General features: G+C 34.7%; 1 long non-coding RNA gene across 1 annotated transcript in view; it reads left to right on the plus strand.

Moving 5' to 3' along the window:
• Positions 1–12,681, plus strand: part of LOC127559964 (uncharacterized) — a 64,947-nt gene that overhangs the window by 11,281 nt on the left and 40,985 nt on the right. Inside the window, exon 2 of the long non-coding RNA XR_007953237.1 lies at positions 11,542–11,651. This is a non-coding gene — a long non-coding RNA (uncharacterized LOC127559964). The remainder of the gene's footprint in view (positions 1–11,541; positions 11,652–12,681) is intronic.

Genomic DNA, 12,681 nt, shown 5'->3' on the forward strand with positions numbered 1-12,681 from the left:
CTAATGTATGACACAGAATGTTTTATAAACAAATCTATCACCATTGAAAATAAAGTGTTTTAATGCTGCTATGCTATCCCACATGTAGGTCTTTTCGGTTCTGTAAGCAAAATACTTATCTTTCCACTAGGTTTTTGATAAAGCAGTGTGTGGGTCAGAAATCATTTAATAAAAAAGACTGGAGAGATCTCTAGAAGCAAAGCAAAGTTTATTATACGTTCTTGTGAAAATCGGGAATCCCAACCATCGAGCAGACAATCGAATGGAGGAAGCACTGTAGGGGGGCAGGGTCAATGCTTTTATTCCCTAACGCAAATTCCCCCTCCCACCACTGACCCTCATCCTTATTGGCTGAGGATCTTACATTCTAAACTTGGGAACTACCCAAGAAATTGAACTTGACCAATAAGTACATAGTTGCCCATATTTGGTTGAAATAGGGAGGATAACAAGAAGGGGGCTTAAGAATGCCCTTAGGGAGTTAACAGGGAGGGGATAGCAGGGAGGAGACACTAAGTATGCCCTTGACTTAATGCTTAAAGTCCTTCAGGCCTACTCAAACTTTGAAACAGATGAAGCCTTACTCGATTTTTACAACTGTCTTGAAAGATCTCACTTTATCTCGTACAGCAGGAACCAGTAATGGAATGTATGATGTCAAAGAAAAAATATATTTGCTTGAATTAATTTCAAAGTCACTTTTGATTTTTTTTCATTGGAATATATTTTATTTAATGTATATATGCAATTTATATATTTTAACTTTAAATGCTTAGATCTTAAACCTGAGAGTTTTTAGTTTTTGATAGGAATGTATGGAAAGGTGAAGAATTTACAGATTAAGCACATATTGATCAGAGACTGTTAGCTAAAGTAGATCAAGCCTATAGGTCCCAGTCAGATAAGGCCTGGATTGCATTCCATTGTCCAAAGAAGGGATTACAGGCAGAAGCTGTATATCACCCTGTCTACTACATTCCACTGACCAAATAGGGCAATAAAGACCAATTACAACGTATAAATGGTGGGTTCTTTGTCTGAAATGTATAAAAGCTGTGAACATTTTCAAAGGAGTAGCTCTCTCCTGCTGTGAATTTGGCTCACAGACCAGGATGGGGTCCGCTTCTTGAGATTCTAATAAATAATTGGGCTTTCTGTGAGTCATCTCTGTAGTAGTAATAGTCAATTTGAGTAGGCCTTTTTTGTCCCAAACAGGAAGAAACTCTCAATTTCTCCCAGTTGAAGTTGGAAAGAGGAATCCAAAAGTTTAGTATCATAGGCCAGTGTCATGAAGTGTCTCAATTATGCCAATAATTTTCCTAATATTGAACCAGCCCTTCATTCCTGGTATAAATTCTACTTGATCATGGTGTATTATCCTGGGGATGATTTTCTGTAATCTCTTTGCTAATATTTTATTTAAGATATAAAATGCCTCAAAAGTTTGCAGGCTTGAACTCATTTCCTTGTCAAGGGGCAAAGTTTATTATAATTGTAAGAAATTACAAGAAAACTAAATTCCAAGAGAATTCAGCAGAAAAACAAGCAAGAAGGCACTATCACTGACATGCTAATTCTATGTCCCAGAGGCATGATCTCCTGAATTAATTCTCACTGACCAGATTATCAATCAACATTGAATTGAGGAGTGATGTATTCAGAATCAGAGAGATTGTCAGAATAAAAGCATTCTTAGCTTGGATGTGGGTGTGGGTGGGGCAAAACCAGAGGATTTTGGAATCAAATTGCCAGAATAGAAGCCCCCCAAAATCACTGCTATTTTCCCCTAGAAGCTATACTCTTTCATCCCTAATTTAGGTCCCAGTGTTTTATGATTGTTTATACCTTCTGAAAATCAATGGAGACATTACTTTCTATAACCAGAATAGCCTATTTTCTATGACTAAGAATGATAAATTAAATCCATACAAACAATTTCATTAACCTCCTGATCTGGTCCTGAAGGAATAGTAGCTGCCAAATTCACTTTTTATTGGGCTTTTGTAAATGGGAGAAGAGAATGCTCCACCCTTTGCCTATATCCCTCTAGAACAATGGTTTATTCACTGTCTCCAATTTTTTTGAATAATATTTTATTTTCCCCAATTATGTGTAAAAACAAGGTTTAGCATTCTTTTTTTAAATTTTTAGTTCCAAATTTTCTCCCTCCTCCTCCTCAAGCAATTTGATATAGGTTATACATGTGTAATCATGCAATATATATTTCCCTATTAGTCATGTTGCAAAAGACTATAGAAACCCACCCCCACCCCCGCCCCCTAAAAAAAAGCCCAGGAGAAAAGTAATAACTTTTCTAAATTTTTAAAGTTTGGAAATAAATCAGAGCTGGCAACTTTTTTTTTAATCATTTCATAAAAGTGTGATTAGGAAAAGGATGCTACATTTTACTTGAAGGGCCCTTAATATTTTAAACTCATACAATTATAGATTTACAGTTGGAGGAAATCCCAAAGGGCAATTAGTCTAATGCCCTTATTTTGCAAATAAAAAGATCAAGGTCCAGAAAGTGTAAGGAATTTGAAAAGATTTGAAGCTAGAGCCTTTGATTCCAGTGTTAGTACTCTATCCACTGGATAACATTGCCTCCCTACTCTGCTTTTAAGGATTTTAAATTAGGAAGGATTTCAGATCCTCTTTTTTTGGTGATCACTGGAAAGACTTAAAATTTTTTGAAAAATTTATTTTCAATTCCAAATTCTCTCTCTCTCTCTCTCCCCTTCCAACTCTTTTCCCATCCATGAAAGGCAAGAAATATGAAATTATATGAAACATTTTCAAATTAGCCATGTTGTAAAAAAAAAAAAAAAAAGTAAAAAAAAAAAGATGCTTTAATTTAGACTGAGAGTTCATCAATTCTCTTTGGAGGTGGATGTTGGAATACACAGGAGAGCTGTTGGAATACATGGGAGCCATCTGACAATGGCTGCTGGGGATCCAATCCAGAATGGATCTCCTTGTGTGAGAAAAATGATACAAGGAGACTGAGAGGCAGTTGCTGTTCTCTGACCTCTCTGAGAGGCCATTGCATTGTCTAACCTTTCTCCTCTTGCCTCTGCCTCCAATTTATCTCATTCTCAGTCTGCAACACCTGTGTCAGAAAGGCTGCTTTGCAACTCCTTCAGATGTTATGATCCCCAGCTGTGGAGGCTCTCAGAGAATTGACCTGCCCCTTAACAGGTGGATAGAATTTTTCATCATGAATCCTTTGGAATTATCTCTGATCACTGTATCCAATAGAGTAGAAAAGTCTTTCTTAGTTGGTCATTATTACAATATTGCTATTACCTCCCTCTCTCCAATCTCTCTCTCATCCATTGTAAAGACAAGAAATATGATGCCTATTATATGAAGTTATGTAAAACATATTTCCAAATTAGCCATATTGCAAAAAAAAAAAAGTAAGAAAATGATGCTTTAATTTGGACTAAGAGTTCATTAGTTCTCTTTGGAGGTGGATAGCATTTTTCATCATAAATCCTTTGGAATTATTTTGGATCACTATATCTATTAGATGTCTTTCTAAGTTGATCATTATCACAATATTTCTATTACTGTATACAATGTTCTCTTGGTTCTGCTCACTTCACTTTGCATCAGTTTGTATAAATCTTTTTAAGTTTTTCTAAAACTATCCCCTTCATCATTTCTTTCCCCCCTCATCATTTTTTTTAATTAATACCTTTTATTTTCAAAACATATGCATAGATAATTTTCAGCATTCACTCTTGCAAAACCTTGTGTTTCAAACTTTTTCCCTCCCTTTTTCCCACCCTTTTTCCTAGATGACAGATAATTCAATATATATTAAATACCTCATCATTTCTTAAGATAGAATAGTATTCCATCACATTCATATGTTTAGCCATTCCCCCACTGATTCCATTTAATTCCTAATTCTTTGCCATCAAAAAAAACAAAAAGCTGCTATAAACATTTTTTCCATATTGATCCTTTTCCATTTTCTTTGATTTTTTTTTTTTAAAGATAGAGAACTAGCAATTGTATTGCTGGATTAAAGGCTATGCACAGTTTTTTGATCCCTTGGGCAGAGTTCTAAATTGTTCTCCTGAATGGTTAGTATAATATTTGAGCTAGTTCTAGCAGGGTCTCAGGATGGGTCTTGGTCTTTAAGTGGAGAAGTGATGAAGGCAGGACAGCCACCACAAAGCTGGTCAAAGATGGAGTCCAGAATCTGGAATCTGGAGTCTCGAGTCTTCTCTGTGTCTGTGGCTGAGAGAGCCTTCTGTGTCTGAGACTCCCTTAAATACCTCAATATGATTACATCACTACAACACGCTGAGCATGTGCAACCATTACATCACCATATCACATTAAGTATATATTTAGAGAGCCATTATCTCACACTGAATAAGTGCTTAATTATAAGCACCCTGCTATCCTTGATTCAAGTACACCTTTTCAGAATTCCACTCTCTACAAGTTGGATCATTTTATGATACCATCAATAATGCACTAGTATGTATTTTTTCCACATCTTCCCTAGCATTTGTTAATTTTAATTTTCTTAAATGTTAGCCAATCTGATGGGTGTAAGGTGGTACCTTAGAACTGTTTTAATTTGCATTTTCTAATCAATAGTGATGTAGAGTATTTTTTTTCAAGTGACTATTGATAGCTTTGATTTTTTTCTTCTGAAAACCACTAATTTATATCTTTTAACCATTTATCAATTGAGGAATTGCTCTTACTAAATTAATTTTTTTAAAGAAAAGAATGCTCCTAAATCACATTTCTGTGACATCTTAGGGTCCATAAAATACTTTTCTCTAAATAACCTTATAAAGTAGGTAGTACATCTTCCATCTTACATATGAGAAAACAATTTCTGAGAGAGGCTTGCCCATAATATTGAAACTAATATTATGTCTGAGCTGGGATTTGATCCCAGATTTAGTGACATTAAGCCTAGCACCCTATTCACTACCCCAAACTGCTTGCTAAATGATGATTGTCATAATAGTCAAAATAAGAACTGACATTTATATGGTATTCTAAGGTTTGCAATATGTCAGTTCTTTATATACATGCAGCAATCAAATGCTTAACTCATTTGAGCTTATCCTAATAATAATCATATCCTTAATATAAATCAATGAATTTATGTAAAGAAGATGGTGGCAGGACTTTCCAAGAAAGAATGAAGGTGTCATATTAGAAGGTTGGAAACAAGGGGTTCTGTGTTTGCAGTCAGCAAGAACTGAGTTCAAATTCTTTTTCCAACACTTATTAACCCTTGATGTTTCTGAGTCTTCATTGTTTTATCCTAAAATGTGGATGATAATATTTGTAATAGCTGTTTTGTAGTGATATTGTGAAAACAGTTAATAAAAGTGCTTTGTAAACTTTAAAGCACTTTTTAAATACTTGTGAAGGAAGCAAAATGAGCCTTCCTTTGGGAGAAAAAAATTTTCTCCTACTACTTAAAGTTTACCTCATTAGATTATGAGCTCCTTGGGAATAGGGAGTATCTATTGCCTATTTTTGTATGCTTAAGCACTTAGCACAATCTCTGGAACTAAGTAGGAGCTTAATAAATGTTTACTGATTGTTTTCACCCTCCCCAGGGATTGAGTAGATGCAGAGGGAGAGTATAGCTCCCAGTTCAGAGGGATATTTTGTACTTATGTCCTTGCTAAACCTCTCAATCAATATTTCTTTATAAAAGCTAATTGATATAAACTAGCTCATCTATATTGGAGGAACACACCAGATATAGGTTTATGTGCTATAGTAATATATATTTCTAATGGTTTCCTCTAAAACCCTGAATAAAAGTACTAAAACCCACTCCATGGGGCCCCACACTGATAAATTTTGTCAGAATTGGTTATTAGTTGCTACTACACTTAAAATGACTACTTTGGGATGTATTGATGAATTTGATGTTTATTGTTTTGATCCTTGGGATTCATATAAAGCAGAGATTGTTAACTTTTTTTTTTTAATTATTCCTCCCATGGTCTTCCTTTATATTGTGGACAGTTCCTTTTCTGTCTCACTTTCATGGGTTTTTCTGACAGTTCTGTTTATCTTTCCTCCTTTCAGTTCACTTCTTCTTTCTTCCCTTCTTTTTGTTCTTTTCCTCTTCCACCTTCTCTTTTTCTTTTTCTGTCTATTCTTCCTCTTCTTTCTCTGTCTCCTCTTTCTCTTTTTCCTCCTTCTTTCTCCTCCTATATATCCTCTCCTTTTCTTTTTCCCTTCTCTTTTTATCTTCCTTTCCCTCTTCTTCAGCTTCTGTCTTCTTTTCCTTTTTCTCTTCTTCCTCCTTCTGTTCTCTTTTTTTTTCCTCTTTCTTTTTCCTTTTTTTTCATTATTCTCTTTCTTCTCCTCTTCTTCTTTTCTCCTTCTCCTATTTTTCTTCTTCCTTATTTTCCTCTTCTGGTTTTTCTGTCTCCTCACCTCACTTTTCTCATTCCCTCTGGCAATTTAATATACTCTGACAGTTTTAATTATTTAAAGTATTAATTATTTAAACAAATGATTGCAAAATCTATGTCTATACTCCACAGGACTCCTGACCTGTTTTTATTTTGATTTCATAATTTCTTAATATAATTCTAGATGAATATCATCCAGACCTTCAAACTCAACCTGAACGAATGCATTCATTTCTTTTTCTTATATTATAAGCACCATGCTAAATCCTAGGCATACAAATACAAAAGAGAAAGCCTTGCCTTCAAGAAGCTGGCACCCTAATAGGGAAGACAAAATAAATAGAGGTATGGTGGATAGGAAAGGGAGAGATGAGTTCATACACAGAGAATCAACTATGATGACTTTTCTAGAGGCAATAATAAAATTGATTTGATTACTATAATCAGAGTAATGGTATAGCTAGATGGCAAAGTAGATAGAGTTCCAGGTCTGGATGGAGTCAGAAAGACTCAACGTCCTGAATTCAAATTTGGACTTCTATAGGTAAGCTATGTGACCCTGGGTAAATAATTTACCCCATTTGCCTCAGTTTCCTCATCTGTAAAATGAGCTGGAGAAGGAAATGGCAAACCCCTCCAGTATCTTTGCCAAGAAAACCTTCAAATGGGGTCACAAAGATTTAGATATACTTGAACAACAAAAAACAACAACAAACCAAAGCAGAAGGTGAAAAGTTGAAGAGTGGGTGTAGGTGACCTTGATCATTTACATGACAGTAAAGCCTGAGATACTTCAGCATTATGCAATATTTGTTATATGTAAATGGTGGAAAGTATAAGATAGAAGCAAATTTAGGTTATGGCATATTAATAATTAGTTATTAATTCTTACAAATTTGATGGAAGGTGATTTGTAAAATCTGCAATATGGTTTCTTCATAGAGAAGTTTCCGTTAATTGCTTAGGAGTAGCACAAATTTCTTCAAAATTATTTGGTTTCTGCTACTGGGGAGCAGTGTCCAGGGCTGCTATCCATTAAAATTATAGAAAATTCTTAACAGATTTTTTTCTGTGTGCTTTTTGTTGTGCTATACTTTATACTAGGGATTCCTGTGTCATCAACTCCTTTGAAATCTGGTGAAGACTTTAGATCCCTTTTCAGAATGATGATTTTTTAAAAAAAAATTGATAATTGAAGGAAATCCTAAATTTCAGTTAGAGGTTAGTGAAAATAAAGATTTTTTTTCTTCTCTAAGCTCTCTGAAATTTATTCAGGGATCTGATGTTTATGAATCTTAAGTTAAAATTCCCTGCTTTAGAACATAAGGAACTGTCTTACTGTCTTACTGTTCTTTGTATTTATGCAAAATACCTAGTATAGTGCCTTCCTCACAGTAGGTACATAATAAATTCTTTGTTGATTGAATGAAGAACTGGGAGTTTACAAAGATGCCATCATTTGTGACAATGGATTTGCATTTGTCCCTGTTGAATTTAAGAAATCTGTGAATAAGAAGTTGATCTGAGCTGTCACCACCATACCTCAACATTCTCAAGCAAGTTGTCAGACTTAAAAGAATGGTATTGACTATGAAGGATGTTCTAAGCCAGTTAGTTATTAGAAATTAGCTAACAAGACTTTCCAGGTTTCTCATTATTCAATAGGATGACAGGAATCAGCCCCACTCAGTTAATAATGGGACAACATCTCAAAACTTCAATCACCTTCACCCTGACTTATATGAGGACATACAATAAATAAGAGTGTTTTGTGGATACCATTCTGTCTATACTTTCTCTTCATTAATTATTCATAAAATAATTAGTCCTTGCTAGGTCAGGGGAAATTATCTAATGTTTTGTTGATTTTTCCATTCTTCAAAATATGGAGGAAACATTGAGGAGAATGGTTAACTTGGGCCTAATTTTCACCAACAAGGAGGAACTAGTTGGTAGAACAGAAATTAGGAAAGCTTTGGGTATAAAGTGATTATTTTATCTTAAAATTTAGCATAAGAAAGGAGACGAAAGCAGGACCTGTTCTTACATGCACTTAGCTTTTGGGAGGGCAGATTTTAAGTTTTTAAAAAGGAAGGAATAGGACCAGATAGATTTAAATTCCTTAAAAAAAAAAAAAAGCTTTTTATTTTCAAAACATATGCATAGTTTTCAACATTCACCCTTGCAAAACCTTGTGTTCCAAAATTTTTTTGCCTCCCTTCCCCCCACATCCTACCCTAGAAGGCAAGTAATACAATATATGTTAAATATGTGTAATTCTTCTATACATATTTCCACAATTATCACCCCTACACAAGAAAAATAAGATCAAAAAGAAAAAAAATGAGAATGAAAATAAAAAACAAACAAATAACAAAAAGTGAAAACACTATGTTGTAATCCACACTCAGTCCCCACAGTCCCCTCTTTGGCTGCAGATGGCTCTCTCCATCACAGATCTATTGGAATTGGCCTGAATTACCTCATTGTTGAAAACAACCACGTCCATCAGAATTGATCATCACACAATCTTGTTGCTGCGTATTATGTTCTTTTGGTTCTACTCATTTCACTTCATATTAGTTCATGGAAGTCTCTCCAGGCCTTTCTGAAAACATCCTATTGATCGTTTCTTATAGAACAATACTAATCCATAACATTAATATACCATAACTTATTCAGCCATTCTCCAGCTAATGGGCATCCACTCAGTTGCCAGTTCCTTGTCACTACAAAAAGAGCTGCTACAAACATTTTTGCACATGTGGGTCCTTCTCCCTTTTTTAAATGATTTCTTTGTGATATAGGTCTAGTAAAGACACTGCTGGATCAAAGGGTATGCACAATTTGATAGCTCTTTGGGCATAATTCCATATTGTTCTCTAAAGTGGTAGGATCTGTTGATAATTCCACCAACAATGTGTTAGTGTCCCAGTTTTCCCACATCCCCTCCAACATCCATTATTATCTTTTCCTTTCATTTTAGCCAATCTGAGAAGTGTGTAGTAGTACCTAAGAGTTGTCTTAATTTACACTTCTCTTATCAATAGTGTGGATTTAAATTCTATGAGATCAGGAGGGATAATTCTTATCAGTTCAAAAGGGATTAAAATGCCCTTCAGAATGAATTATGAAGATAAAAAGAGAAACTTTTTTTTGAGGAGGAAAGAGGAGGCATTATCTAAAGAGACTAAATGTGGATATGCAAATTTTTAAAAAGAAATGAATGGAATCAAGGTAATGGAGGATGAATACAAAATCATGGCATGATGCTGAAAAAATACTGTTAGGACTACTGTAGTTCAGAATGAGATGAAGTTTATAAAGAATACTAAGGATAAAAAAAGGAAAGTCATTTTAAAAGCCATTTTGAGAAAAAGAGAAGGATTAATAAAAAAGAATAAGACTTTTACTTCCTACGATAAAAATGATAATAATAATGAGGTCAAACTATTCAATTTCCCTTTTGCTCTTTTTTTTGCTACGAATGATAACAATCCTTATAACTAGAAAGAATAAAAAATGGTTAAAAGGGAATTGGGGGGCAGCTAGGTGGCACAGTGGATAGAGCAACAGCCCTGAAGTCAGGAGGACCTGAGTTCAAATCTGCCCTCAGACACTTAATACTTCCTAACTATGTGACTCTGGGCAAATCACTTAACCCTAATTGCCTCAGACTCCCCCTCTCCCCCAAAAAAAAATCAGAGAAAAGGGAATTGGAATCCAAAATAATTATGAAAACAATAAGAGAGCACATAGCCTCCCCTGATGTGTTCAAATTCCAAAGCCAGATGGACTGAATCTGAGAGAATTAGTAGTTATAATTGCTTAGTTACTTGCAGTGATCATGAAAGATCTTAGAGAATGGGAGAGGTGCCTTAAGGTTAAAGAAAGGCAAATATCTCAGTTTTAATAAAATGACTAATAAAAAACTTTAATAAAATTCTTGGCTAAGTTCTAGAATAGCAATTCTCAAATTCTTTGGTCTTAAAACACTTTTGCACATGTAAAAATTATTTAGGATTCCTTCCTCACCACCCAAAGCTTTGGTTTATATGGATTACATCTATCAATATTTATTGTATTAGAAATTGAAATGTAATCATGAAAATAGTTTTGATCTTGAGGATCCCCTGAATCTCTCAACCACATTTCAAGAACAGTTATTTTAGAACACATTATTTAAGGACTGATTGGTGAAAACCTAGAAGAGGAAGTAGAAATCACAAAGAGCCAACACAACTTCAAGCACAGGCACTTGGCCTATCTCATTTCCCTTTTTGACTGGGTGACTAGATGAATAAATCAGGGAAATACTTTAGGTACAATTTATCTGGATTTCAATAATCTATTTATCAATCTCTATTATATCTTGGTGAACAAAAAGAAAAGAAGTAAATTAGTTGATATTTCAATTAGGTGGATTCAGAGATTGAATGACCAGATTGTTTGATGTCAATTCAAAAGGAAATCTATGGTGAAATAGTCCAAGAAACTCAACTTAGGCCTAGGCTAATTGATATTTTTGCAAATGAGTTGAATAAAGTCATAGATGACATGCTCATTAAATGTGTAGATGATACAAAGCTGAGAAGGATTACAAAAACACTAAATGACAAAGACTGATTTAAAAAGATTTTGATGCCAAAAAAGATCATTGAATCAAATATAAGAGGAAGTTTGGCAGTGATAAATGTAGTCTGACACGAGTTAAAATCAATCTATCAAATATAATACAGAAGAAACATGGGCTAAAATATCTATTGCCCTGAAAAAGATCTGAAGGTTTCAGTGAACTATAAATTCAATGTGAGATAATAGTGTGATAAATAGCAGCCTCAAAAACTAAAACAATATTAGGCTGCACTGAAAGGGAAGCATAATGCCCCTAACTAGGCAGGTGAAAATCTCTGCCCTGATGAGATTATATCTGGAATAGAGTGTTCAGTTCTGGATGCTACATTGTAGGAAGAAAAATGAAAAGGCTTAGAGATCATATCATAGGAGGAATGTTTGAAAGAATTGGGTATGTTTAGCCTCCAGGAGAAAAAGTATGGAAACTGTCTTCAATTATTTGAAAGTCATATTGAAAATAGTTTTTATTCATTCTGTTGGACCCTAGAGGGCTGAACTGGACGGAGGATACAAAGAAACAAATGTGGACATGATGTCAGGAAAATCTCCTTAATATTTAAAACAATTCAAAATTGGAAAGCACTGCCTCAAGTCACAGTGAGTATCCATCCCCTCTCTGAAATTCTTTAAGGCAGCTGGGTAGTGCAATGAATAGAACATTGGATCTTGAATTGGGAAGACGAGTTCAAAATCTGTTTTGGTCATTTATTAGCGTGTGATCGTGGATAGGTCACTTAACCTCTTCTTGGTTCAATTTCCTCATCTGTAGAAAAGATAATAACAGTACCTACCTCCCAGGATTCTTGTGAAGAGCAAACGAGATAATATTTATAAAGCACTTACTACACTGCCTAGCATACAGTAAACATTCTCTCTTACTCTCACTCCCTACATTATTTAACAGTATTTTATTTTTCCAATTATATATAAAGAGGTGTAGCTAGATGGTGCAGTGGATAGAGCACTGGACCTCAATTCAAATGTGTACTCAGACATTTAATACTTCCTAGCTGTGTGACCCTGGGCAAGTCACTTAACCCCACTTGCTTTACCAAAAAAAAAAAAAAAAAAAGATCTCACACCAATTTCATGTAAAGATAGTTTTCAACATTTTAAAATCTTTTAATAGTATTTTATTTTTCCAAATATATGCAAAGATAGTTTTCAACATTCACCTTTGCAAAACCTTGTTTCTAATGATCTGTGAAGTCAGCTTCTTTCCATGCTTTATTAAAACCATCTCTTTACACTGGTGTTGTCCTTCCTCTTTTCTCTGCCCTCATTAATCCTTTAGAGAAGTTTTATAATTTGAACTACCTGTTTGAATTAATCATGCAAAGGACTAAATTAGATTGCTGTTAACAGGCTTTGTTTTGTATTTTTTGAAGCTTATTAGGTTTCAGGATTCTAAGGGGAGGAGAGACTGTTTTGCTTTTTGCCATTGCGACGACCTTTCTGTTTGTTTCTCTTCTTTTTGCTTTTTGCTGAGGCAGTTGGGGTTAAGTGACTTGCCCATGGTCACACAACCAGGAATTGTTAAGTGTCTGAGGCTGGATTTGAACTCAGGTCCTCTTGACTTCAGGGCTGGTGCTCTACCCACTGAGCCATCTCTTCCCCCATCTCTTCA

This window comes from Antechinus flavipes, chromosome 4 (genome assembly GCF_016432865.1).
Source record: "Antechinus flavipes isolate AdamAnt ecotype Samford, QLD, Australia chromosome 4, AdamAnt_v2, whole genome shotgun sequence".
In the NCBI taxonomy this organism is placed as follows: domain Eukaryota; kingdom Metazoa; phylum Chordata; class Mammalia; order Dasyuromorphia; family Dasyuridae; genus Antechinus; species Antechinus flavipes.